The 12,380-nt window shown below is 42.9% G+C and overlaps 1 protein-coding gene across 3 annotated transcripts in view; it reads right to left on the bottom strand.

The window, feature by feature from the left end:
• Positions 1 to 8,072, bottom strand: part of HIVEP2 (HIVEP zinc finger 2) — a 176,341-nt gene extending 168,269 nt beyond the window's left edge. For 2 of the 3 annotated variants that reach the window (XM_058170527.1, XM_058170512.1), the window contains exon 1: positions 6,495 to 6,735. The gene's annotated coding sequence lies outside the window, so the exon portion shown is untranslated. Of the gene's footprint in view, positions 1 to 6,494; positions 6,736 to 7,500 lie in introns of those variants that run through there. The other variant, XM_058170521.1, reaches the window with a different exon arrangement.
• Positions 8,073 to 12,380: the final 4,308 nt, after the last annotated feature.

The raw sequence follows: 12,380 nt of genomic DNA, 5'->3' as shown, positions 1-12,380 counted from the left end.
TTTACAACTAAATAGAGCCTTTATGCACTAAGAAATATAATCCAAAAACTTTGAACTATGCAGCCCACATATCTTTCTTACAACAGTTTGCATTTGTTTAGAGGAACAACTGTCTAATTAAGAGTTTCTATCAGCACCCTCTCTATAAGTAGACACTACTACTTACTAGAAGATAAGAAATATAATAACAAATACATTTCCACCTGAACCCCATGGCACACAAGGCACAACTATATAAATTTCTGTGACTTGATGTTGCCTTCCTCTTGACAGCTTATTAAACTTCTTAGATTAGTATACATTAGGGAAATATGTAGGATAGGTCAAAAAAGTCAGGATGACTGATAATGCCGTGGCTCTTTTGTATGGAAATTATAATGTATATAAATGAGGTGGTGTGGCTGAACAATTGGATTTTTTTTTTACATACACACATACACATGTACTTGCTTGCCTCTGGCCTATAACCCTGAAATGTCTTCTTCATCTCCTATCTAAAGATTAACCATAGTGATCTCCTACATAAGGATTAACCAGATCTGTCCTTGCTTAGTTTCTAGACATCAGCCAATCAGCTGGACTCTGCCACCTACCTGAAGTTAAAAGAAATAAACAATACATACGAGCATATACACTACAACTGCAGTGTAGGAACCATTACTTTCACAGAGCAAGGTCTATATGGCTGGCCACTAATATGATGTTGTATAATATGGAGATTACTGTATCTACGGTCTTTTGCTGGTCCTATAAAACTAAGGGGGGGGGAATCATATTCCTAAAAATGCCCCAAAGAAAATGAAGGCAAAGAGGTAATTAAAGTGGAAGAAATCGAAAATGATTTCTTCCACTTTAAAAGAAATTGATGGAGTAGGAGAAGGAAAGCCCTTTTCAAGAACCTCAGACACCTGGTAATGCAAAATGAGGAAGGGGAGATAAAACTCTTTACTAGCATGCCGGGTAACTTTGTCTCCCGAAAATGGCAGCTCCTCATGGTAGGGCCAGGAGAAACAAACAATATGTGGTGTTTACTCTTAACTGGAACGCAGTTTGGTACAACTGTTCGGCTACATAACACAAGTTTGAAATTATCTAATGTCCAATAATTAACAAATTATCTAACTGGTTAAAATTAATAATAGTTTGTAAAGTTTGAACATGGTCCCAAGCTTTAGATGATCACAAAGAACAAAAGGAAAGACATATAATGCCTGGCAATAACTAGATATTAAGTGGTTAATATAGCCAGGGCTAGAACAGGATATTGGTCTATCTGCAGTAGCCTCTTTCTCTGTGCACCAGGTTATTTAAAATAGCTTTAGCTACTGCGTTTATAGAATGACAAGTACATGGGTATTCCCATCATTTCATAAGTCATCTCAACACCAATATCACCAATGAAGAAGCACCCTTTCCTTCAAGCCAAGCAAAGGATCAGGAAGACCTGTAAATTTGCAGGGTCCAATAGCGTCTGCATACCCTTACTCTGCCAAAAAATACAATTATATTTTGTACCTTTCTATACTTTCTACAATTTAATGTATGATGAATAAGGAAATTGGTCTGGATAGTATAAGAAGAATCTTTCCATTATACCAAAGGTATCTCTTAAGATTGTAAAGCCAGGATTTACTCTGATTTACAAATGACCAAATTACTGATTTATATCTATTAAGATTTTTTTTTTAATTAAATGACATAAACAAACCATATTAACTTACTAGTAGAAAGTCAGCGCGATTATCAGTACAAGATGATCCAAGCAGATTCATGCATCATTACTCAGCATGAAGCACATGAATGCAATTTTTTTTCGCTTTGTTTTGTCTTCATAGTAACAAGGACTCTCTAAACAGATCTCACACATGTAAATTGTTGTATTCTTAAAATCCTTTAGGGTTGTTTCTTTTATTGCCTTACAGCTTGAATTAAGTATTAAGAAAACATTTCTTCAAATAAGTTACATTTGGTCATCTACACCTATTATGGAAATGGGAAAGCCAGGGTCACTTGAGCCAAACTTGTTAGACTTCCAGCCAATACTTGGTTGATTACATCAAATAAATATCTGAAGGATAGTTCAATGAATGTATTGCAACTCAAATAAAGTCTCTTGTAATCATTTCCAAACTAACAAATGTATTATGACATAATTCTATCTACCAAAATCCACTTCATCAGAGACAGAAAATGCTATCTTGAATTAAAGTCAAATTGGGACATAGCGATAAAGGGAAGAGATTGTAAACAGTAATGAAAATATATACCTTTGTCCTATTTGGACTGACCCTTCATTTCCTTAGCTACTATATCTTACATGACCATGCCATCAATTCAGTAACTACACATATCCAATCTTGTTCTAAAGACTGAGCTTTCTTCATTAAATTTCCTTTATCGCTGGACTCATGTTGCTAGCTTAACCCTTAGATGCCCCAGTTAAAAGAATCTGAGCATGTTGTTTATGTTTAGAAGGTTGGTTCTGTCTGACACATTTGTGTATGCATAAAACAGCCTTAAAGGAAAAACCTACTTTAATTTTTTATTTTGCATCTGTATACCACAGGAAATAACTCAATGAATTTTCTAAAGATGGTGTATATAACTGATTAAATGAAAGCAGCTTTTCAGAAAATCAAAAGGTTTTAATTCATCAGCCTGATACTCTTTACCTTTAATGTTTATACACACACACACGTCTTTCAATTTCTAGTATCTCTCACATTTTGCTTCAGTTGCCATATATTACCAGTAGCACATTTATTTTTTTTCTGGTCCTCAGATATTTAATTGGCAGTTTGTTTCCATCAAGGAAGTTGGGTGGGAGGGCAGGAGGCATCAAAAAAACTCAAGCTGGCAGCCAGGTCTTGACTTTTTTAATTTCCTAATCTGCTTTTTCAACCAAACCTGCCACCCACCAGAATAATCTCCTATCAACTGAGATTACTCAAAGTGATGCTGCTTGAGAAAACCCAGATTCAATTTCTGAGTTAAAATGAAGCTCATGAGATAGCTCTTAAAATGCAGGAGGTGTATTTCTACATACATAGAATACCACAAACATACAATCTACATTTTAGCCTAGCACACTGCACAAATTCAAACCCTATAGTTCAACTATTATTCAAATTGGATGAAGACTCCAGTATTGTTAAATAAAGGGTCATTTTCCTACAAGTAGGCTCATTCATTATAATCTTGCAAGAGGAATGAGCTTTGTAAAATCTATCAGTTCCATCTACACTCGATAGTACAGCTCATCACATTTCCAGGCTGATTTGTCAAAAACCAACAACTGGACAAGTTCAAGACAAATTTGACATGCTAGTAAGATTTCACTGATCATGTATTTAATAATTTCTCTCTTCAGTGAACAGGTCTGAAGGGCACCGGGGGTCATATTTAGCGTCGTGAGCTAAAAACATATTTATTTACTCAAGCGGGACTGGCATAATAGTTTGATTTTATATTGGGGTTTTATTAATATTTTAAATTTTAAATTCATTTTTAACTATCAGCCGTTTAGTAATTGCTATATTTTAATTTCTTTTAATTGTATATATCTTGTATTTTATTTCTGGCTGTACACTGCCCTGAGTCCTTCAGGAGAAGGGCGGTATAAAAATTTAATAAAATAAAATAAATAAATAAATATTCAAAGCTTTTGGAGAATTTGCGCAAGTTTCACCATCATAAACAGTTTGCCCTCAATATCGCATTCTGATATTCAAAATCAATTGTTACTGAAAAGGTGACAGTATATAAGGCCTAACAAAAAGTATTTATCTATTTATAAAAATTATAGGTCACTCATCTTCCTTAAGGTAACTCTGGACAGTTTACAATCAAAATATGGGCTGCAAAAATGTGGATAGCTACTAGATGGTGGCAAAGATGTAGAGAATACTAGTTGTTTATTCCAATCTAGTGGCAAAGCCATGTACAAGGTTGGAATTCTTGGGATCACTTATTAAAACTGATTCCCAATTGTATCTGTTAATTAAGACTTCACCATAAGAAAAAATTCAAACCCTCTTCAGTAACAAAACCACGCTTTATACAATTCCTATAGTTCTTTCTCCACTACTTTTTAAAGGTTTGCCATGAAATATGTCTAATCTTTATTTGGATTTATCTTGTGTCCTTGTTTCAAGAGGTAAAACTATTGCAACTAAAATTTTATAATACTAAACTAAAATAAAAATTTCAATTTGTAACTTCTTAATCTCTAAACTATTATCATAAAAAAACATATAAATCTTTTTCAAACTTCACACAACATAGAAATACTAAAAAATAAGTAAAAAGTAAGTTTGGAGATTATAACAAAAATCAGATCCAAGGAAATATTCTATACATGCTATCATTTATTATCAGTAATACTTCATGTGCTATTCCTAAATAAAAAAAACTGATAACATGCAGGTGCACTATCAACATTTCATTTGAGTACAGTATATGAAATGAAAACTATTTTTCCTTTACAACAGAAACTTTTTTAAAAAATTGCTTTTTAATCTATGTAGAAATGGTGCAAAGTGGCATCAATTTTTAAAGTATGGAAGCTTTATTGAATGGCAATTTTTTGACGAAGAGCTAGATGGAGCAATCCTATACATATATACTGAAAAGTAAGCTCCATAGTGTTTTATAGAATGTACTCTATTATACAGAATAGCATTATTTCAATAGCATAAGTGGAGAAAAATGAAAGCTTGAGACATATTGCAGACATTTGATAAAACAAAAATAAAACATGGGTCCAGTGGTGGGATTCAGCCAGTTCGCACCACTTCGGGAGAACCGGTTGTTAACTTTTTGAGTAGTTTGGTGAACTGGCTGTTGGAAGAAATCATTAGGGCAACGAACCGTTGTTAAATTATTTGAATCCCACCACTGCATGGGTCTCATTCATATTTTCCATTTGTAAACTTCCTCGTGTATCTCCATCATAATACCGTAAGACTAAGGTTGTAAAAGTGTTTTCTTGTCATTCCATTGAAATGAATACAATGCTATAAACCAATCATTTTAGAAATTTGTGAATGGGTAGCTTACTAAGCACATTTTTCTAACCCTAATAGCAACAGGCAATATTTTCTGCAATATTCTGCAAACTGCTAAACAGCTTTATTTGTAATATATTATGCATTAATACAGAATTATTACACACAGATTTCACATTTTATTAAAGAGAACATGTATCATTTAACAGAACAAATGTGGGCACAATGTAGAAAAATATCAAGATCTTCTCCCTTACAACAAATAAATGAAGTCTGACGCTAGGACATTGTTCTTAGTCCTAAACAATTTTATGTACAGTATTTTCCTTAAAGCTACATAAAACAGAAGAGATAGCATCTTTTTTTTCACATCACTTTGTATTATTCATCTGTTTTCCAGGGAAGGAACAGCAATGGTGTATCTGAGAAATATTTTAAGTATGAAATTATTAAATATTTCATGTAGATCTATGGAAAAAAAGATGGTATTGGAGGCCAGGGATTTCCCCTTCAAATGTTGATTTCCCATCATTAAAGTACGGAGGCAACAAACGCTGGGGAGAAAGGGCAAGAACAGGCTTTATTCCCTTCCCTCCTCCTTCAGTTTTCCCAAGGACAATATCAGGCAAGTCTTTAAAGGACTCTTCTCAATCTCTCCTCCAGCCCCGCACCCTTCTTCACACTTCCGCACAGACATTTAAGGGCCGAAGATTGCATGTAGCAAGCATGGATGAGAAAGCCTGTGGGTTACATAATCGTATCTAAACATCCATATGCGTACCGATTATATAAGGGGGGAAAAAACCCTATTTCTTTGCAAGAGACTACCAACGGGGGGAACGGGGGCGGAGGCGAGAGCCAAGATTTCGTTGCAAACCCCTAAGGAAGCCAGCAGGCAGAAGAGGGGAGAGAGGGAGATCACATCTGCTTTCGCAGCCCTCGCAGCAGCAGCAACAGCAACAGCAGCAGCAGCAGGCAGAGCCCCTTGTTAACCCCCTTCCTGTGGCTTTTACACGTCATGGAACATTCCCGGAACGGGCCAACGTTCCACCCACTTCAGGGAACAGACATAAAGGCGCAACACACAGATATCCTTCTCCTTGGCTTGTCCGTCCTCTCTCTCCCCCCCCCCTACACTCCCTCCCTCCCTCCACCACCTCTCTCCTCCGTTCGCCCTGCACATTCATTTCCCCTCCTCCCCCGCGCGCACAGCTGCTGCCGCTGCCGCCACGCGCTTTTTCCTCGGCCCCCACCATATGCCACCTTCGCCCCACACAGCCCACAAGAAGTACAGTGAAGCCAAGCTCAGGCGGTTGCCCCAAGTCACCCGGACGACCCTTTTCCCACCCACCCAGCGCAGGAAGCCCAGCGCTTTGAAACGCTTTCCGACTAAGCAAAAAAAAAAAAAAAACCAGACCCGCCGCCCTCTAGCCCAGCGCGCGCGGGTGTTGCGCGCGTGCCCACTTCACCGCCTCGCCGCTAAGCTACCTTGAAATGGGCAAGAGCGATGCCTCAGCCGGACCCCGGCGGCAGCAACCTCCGCGCCGCGTCCCTTCCTTTCTGAGCTCCGCGTCCTCTCTTCCTCCGCCTCCTCATCTGCTCATTAGTAACCATGCACATACTTCTTCCCCACAGGAGGAGATTACGCAAACCCGCTTTGCTCCTTAATCTGCATACACTTACATGCTGGGTATTCCCCACATTCCCTAACAGTAGGCCACGCGCAAAGGACCTCGGGCGCGCGCACCGCCAGGCGCCCGCGGGCGCGCACTCACATATATATCCACATACAAAACAGAAAGGTGGGGGGGAGGGAAAGGAAGAAGGGGAGGCGGTTCTTTTTAAGTCAGGTTGCCAGATCTGAACTTCTAACATGCAAATCAAGAAGCGCCACACACTGGAACAGCATATGACAACGCTCGCAAGGGTCTCTGCAAGATCGGTTTCCATTAGTCAAATGTGCGCTGCATCGCAGGCGGTAGAGAAACGCTCTCTGCGACGCGCGGCTTGTGTTACAAGCCCGTTACCCACAAGACAAGCGTAGCGAGGGACGTTACACAGGTCTTGTCTACCCCCACCCCCAGACACACAGACACGGACACCTTCCCTATTTGCCCCGCGGGAACGGAATAGCCCGGAGCCGGACGCTGTCCCCGACCACTCCCTTTGGTCACCTCACTTCACAACCGAATAATCTTTCCAACTATTGCTCAAAAAGACGCTACAGGGTAGCGCATCGTTATAACTACGAGCCCTTGCTTTCCGCCGCCCCCCACCCTGAAAGGCAGGCAGCTAATGAAACAGTCCAATCCCTTCTCCGCTTCCTTATTTTATGGCCAACGTAAGGTCCAGTAACAAGGATCAGGGCCACGTCAAAGAACTGTCAGTTGTTGGGGGGTTTTCCCCCTCCCCCGAAGAGAAGGGTTCGGTATTGGAAATAAACGAGGTGAGAGGGGGAGACAGGCAGGCAGGTATCTTTGCCACAAAAGCTCACCTGGCAGTCAACGAGAAAGAAAGCCTTCTGCACCGCGTGTCATTTCTTGTTGCGCCCTTACTAAGCCTGGGTCTGGAGTGGGGTGCCTTGCAGCTTTGCTTTAAATAGCGACAGGTATTCCACAAGCCAACGGGTGTCTGATTCGTGTATTTCTGTTCAAATCGATCATCGCTTTCTCCTTTTATCCTCCTCGATTAAATAGATTTTAAAAAAATATCTATCCGCGCTGTCTTTCTCGCGCCACATACAAGTACATACACACCCGCACAGATACTACAGATACTATTCGTATGTGTAGGTATGTCTATAAATATATCAGCCTTAAAGGACGAGGGCCGAGAGGCCGCAGCGGTCGGTGGCGTGTGCGAGTGTTTGTATTTTTCCTCCCTTCTGGATGATAGGAGCCTCTCTGATATGCAGACGGACTGGGTTATTCCTGGCACCACTTCCCAGAACAGAAGTTACAAGGGGAGAGCTCAGCCAGTGATGTCATCGGATCCCCCATTGCGTCCCGGAGAAGGGAGGGGAAGTAGGCTGAACCAGAAGATCCAGTTCCCGAGAGCCCTGGCTCGAACGTGTGTCTGTTTGACAGACGGAGCGTGTACGAGAGGCGCTCCGTGCAAAGCGGGAGAGGGAGGGAGGGGAGGGAAAGAAAGGAAGGAAGGAAGAAGGCGGGGCTTCCCCGATCGCAGAGGGAGCTACGAGTCCCTCTTGTAGGTCAGGGGAGATCTCGCTTCCTCTTCCCTCCCCCTGCAAAGGGAACTCCCCGGAGAGCCGGTTTCAACTTGTCATGCGAAAGTTGTGCGTCTTCCCAGCTTGAGAATTTCCTTTAAGGATGTGGGTGGGATCTTCTGTTCTGCTGCCCATTTTCCCTCCTCCTCTCCTCCTATTTCCCTTTTGTTTCTTTCCTTCCCGGTTCTGCGCCTCCCCGGGCCGGCCAAGGTCATATTAACTGCCGGGAGAAGAACCAAATTTAAGAACAAAAAAAAAAACCCACAACAGCCCACCACGCCGACCGCAATGCCTGCGGCATTTTTAAAGCTTGCTTTTTGCAGCTGCTTCCAACCTTTAGGACAACCGTCTTGTTCTGTGGATCTTTTTTTTTTTATATTCCATTGAAAAGTTGATCCGCAGTTTCCAGAGCGTCGCTGCTTTTGCATAAGACCCTATATATAATGTCTCGCATTCTTCGAACAGTTTAGACGCCCTGCCCATTTCCCGGCGGAAAACGATTCGCTTAGGAATTCTGCTGCAGCCTTTAGCCTTTATAATTAACTATTTTCACGTTTGTTCCTCTAACTAATTCGTATTATTTGATATACATACCGGGGAATATAGAATTTACAGTAAAAAAAAAACCCTTAAAATAGGTTGAGTTTATTTCGTCTTTCGGGTTAAGCAGGTCTTGGTAAACTCGTTACGAGATCGAAGGTCCGGGAGGGCTGTTAACGGCTGTCAATCTAACCGCAGCCTTATTATATAATAGGGTGAGTTGTTGCGGTTCTTCCACGCTTCGGCTTGGGACCTTGTGCGCCAAATAGAAAGTCAAAATGTTTGACGTCGGCTGTGCTTGCATGTCCCAAGGCGGGTAGAAAAACTGATGGAACGCATTATGGAAAAATCGGATATAATGGGATCAAAACAGATCCACCTACGACTCATATGACTGTAATGTGCTGACCCGAGAAAACCACCAGAAATCACCGTTTATATCTGAGCTCAATAACTGTGCAGTCTCCCATACTGGGTTGCTATTTGGCACAAAATCTTGCTCTGTGAGCATAATTTCACAGGGCATCTAGTTGTTCTTTCCTGTTGGTATTCCTTCCAACTTTTCACACTATTTCTGCTGTCAAGTTTCATTCCAGTGCTTGTCCATTAAAGAAATCAGATTCTCTGGTTTCTAATTATAAGGCTTCACCATCTTCTATCAAAAAGCTTGAATTATTCTCATACTCAAATGCAACATCCTCCTACCTGGACATCAACAAAAATAACTGTACAGAGAGTCCTGATGCAGGCCCATCAGTTTGATTCAATCAGTGGATTTTGCAATGTTGAAAACCATAAGGAGCTACATTCCAACATTTTATCCTATTATGAAATTGGAATAGATACCTATACAGGTGGTGGTTGGTAGAAATGGATGTGACCCACTGATCCATGTTTTATAACTTATTTCATTTCAGGAATAACAAAAAGGTTGTGTGTATGTGTGTGTGTGTGTTTGAAATGGAAAATTCCTCCTAGTTTTTATTTATTTATTTATTATTTATTTATTTAATCGCATTTTTATACCGCCCTATCTCCCGAGGGACTCAGGGTGGTTTACAGCCTAATAAAAACATACATATAAATACAAAGTAAAACACCAATTAAAAAACTTATTAATTAAGGCCGAATATTAAAAAATTGCGATAAAAATAATAAAACCCCGTTAAAACCAAATTTAAAATTTAAAATTCTAGTCCAGTCCTGCGCAAATAAATAGATGTGTCTTAAGCTCGCGGCGAAAGGTTCGAAGGTCAGGAAGTTGATGAAGTCCTGGGGAAAGTTCGTTCCAGAGGGTGGGAGCCCCCACAGAAAAGGCCCTTCCCCTGGGTGTCGCCAGTCGGCACTGCCTGGCTGACAGCACCCTGAGGAGTCCCTCCCTGTGAGAGCACACGGGTCGGTGGGAGGCAATCGGTGGCAGCAGACGGTCCCGTAGGTAACCCGGCTCTATGCCATGGAGTGCTTTGAAGATAGTTACCAAAACCTTGAAGCGCACCCAAAAGGCCACAGGTAGCCAGTGCAGTCTGCGCAGGAGAGGTGTAACATGGGAGCCACGAGGGGCTCCATCTATCACCCGCGCAGCCGCATTCTGGACCAACTGGAGCCTCCGGGTGCTCTTCAAGGGGAGCCCCATGTAGAGAGCATTGCAGTAATCCAGACGAGATGTCACGAGAGCATGAGTGATCGTGCATAGGGCATCCCGGTCTAGAAAGGGGCGCAACTGGCAAACCAGGTGAACCTGGTAAAAAGCTATCCTGGAGACAGCCGTCAAATGGTCTTCAAAAGACAGCCGTCCATCCAGGAGAACGCCCAAGTTGCGCACCCTCTCCATTGGGGCCAATGACTCGCCCCCAACAGTCAGCCGCGGCTGCAGCTGACTGTACCGGGGTGCCGGCATCCACAGCCACTCTGTCTTGGAGGGATTGAGCTTGAGCCTGTTTCTCCCCATCCAGACCCGTACGGCCTCCAGACACCGGGACAGCACTTCGATAGCTTCGTTAGGGTGGCCCGGTGTGGAAAAGTACAGCTGAGTATCATCAGCGTACAGTTGGTACCTCACACCGAAACCACTGATGATCTCACCCAGCGGCTTCATATAGATGTTGAACAGGAGGGGCGAGAGAATCAACCCCTCCGGCACCCCACAAGTGAGGCGCCTCGGGGTCGACCTCTGCCCTCCCGTCAACACCGTCTGCGACCAATCAGAGAGATAGGAGGAGAACCACCGATAAACGGTGCCTCCCACTCCCAATCCCTCCAACCGGTGCAGCAAGATACCATGGTCGATGGTATCAAAAGCCGCTGAGAGGTCTAATAGGACCAAGGCAGAGGAATAACCCCTATCCCTGGCCCTCCAGAGATCATCAACCAACGCGACCAAAGCCGTCTCAGTGCTGTATCTGGGCCGAAAGCCGGACTGGAACGGGTCTAGATAGACAGTTTCATCCAGGTACCGGGGTAATTGACATGCCACCACAATCTCTACAAACTTCGCCACAAAGCGAAGGTTGGAGACCGGACGATAATTACCTAATACAGGGTAGGCTTCTTGAGGAAGGCTTCTTGAGGAGAGGTCTCACCACCGCCTCTTTCAAGGCGGCCGGAAAGATCCCCTCCAACAAAGAAGCATTCGTAATCCCCTGGAGCCAGCCTCGTGTCACCTCCTGCGTGGCTAGTACCAACCAGGAGGGGCACTGGTCCAGTAAACATGTGGTGGCATTCAACCTCCCCAGTAACCTGTCCATGGCCTCGGGAGCCACAGGGTCAAACTCATCCCAAACAGTCTCAACAAGACAGCTCTCCGACATCTCACCTTGATCCACCCAATTTTGATCCAGGCCATCCCGAAGCTGAACGATTTTATCGTATAGATAACCACTAAACTCCTCGGCACGTCCCTGTAACGGGTCATCCCGCTCCCCCTGTTGAAGGAGAGAGCGAGTCACCTGAAACAGGGTGGCCAGGCGGTTATCTGCCGACGCAATGAGGGAGGAGACATAACAACGTCTCGCTTCCCTCAATGCCACTAGGTAGGTCCTATTATATGACCTAACTAGTGTCTGATCAGCCTCCAAACGACTGGACCTCCAAGAACTCTCTAGGCGTCTTCTCCGGCGTTTTCCGGCGTCTTCTCCGGCGTTCTCCGGCGTCTTCTCCGGCGTTTTATGGTGTTAGTATAATTGGTAGCTACTTTCAATTTTTGCACACCCTGCCAAATTTTGTAGATATTTTTTGCAGTGTTTTATTACCTTTAAAAACACTGCCTGAAATTAGAGCTTAATCAGACTGCCACAATTTGTCCTGGCAGTACAGAAGAATTGCAGAAGCTCTCTTAGACCGAGGAATTTGCAATCTGTAGGAGAGTTCATAACTGCTCACTGCAGTCTTCACTTGGGGAAGAGCAAATTGTTTTGTGATTGGAAATTCTGAAAGAAGAGCATGAGGTCACACCATCAGACCTCTGTAATGTAGGATGTCAACTATTTTGCTATCGGTTATTTTCTAAATCCGTGATGGTGAACCTATGGCACGCGTGCCACAAGTGGCATGCGGAGCCATTTCTGCGGTCATGTGCGCCATCGCCCTAGATCAGCTACACCACGCATGCA

This window comes from Ahaetulla prasina, chromosome 1 (assembly GCF_028640845.1).
Source record: "Ahaetulla prasina isolate Xishuangbanna chromosome 1, ASM2864084v1, whole genome shotgun sequence".
NCBI classification, from domain to species: Eukaryota; Metazoa; Chordata; class Lepidosauria; order Squamata; family Colubridae; genus Ahaetulla; species Ahaetulla prasina.
Note: the sequence above shows the minus strand (reverse complement) of the source record. Positions and strands in the feature narration are given on the sequence as shown.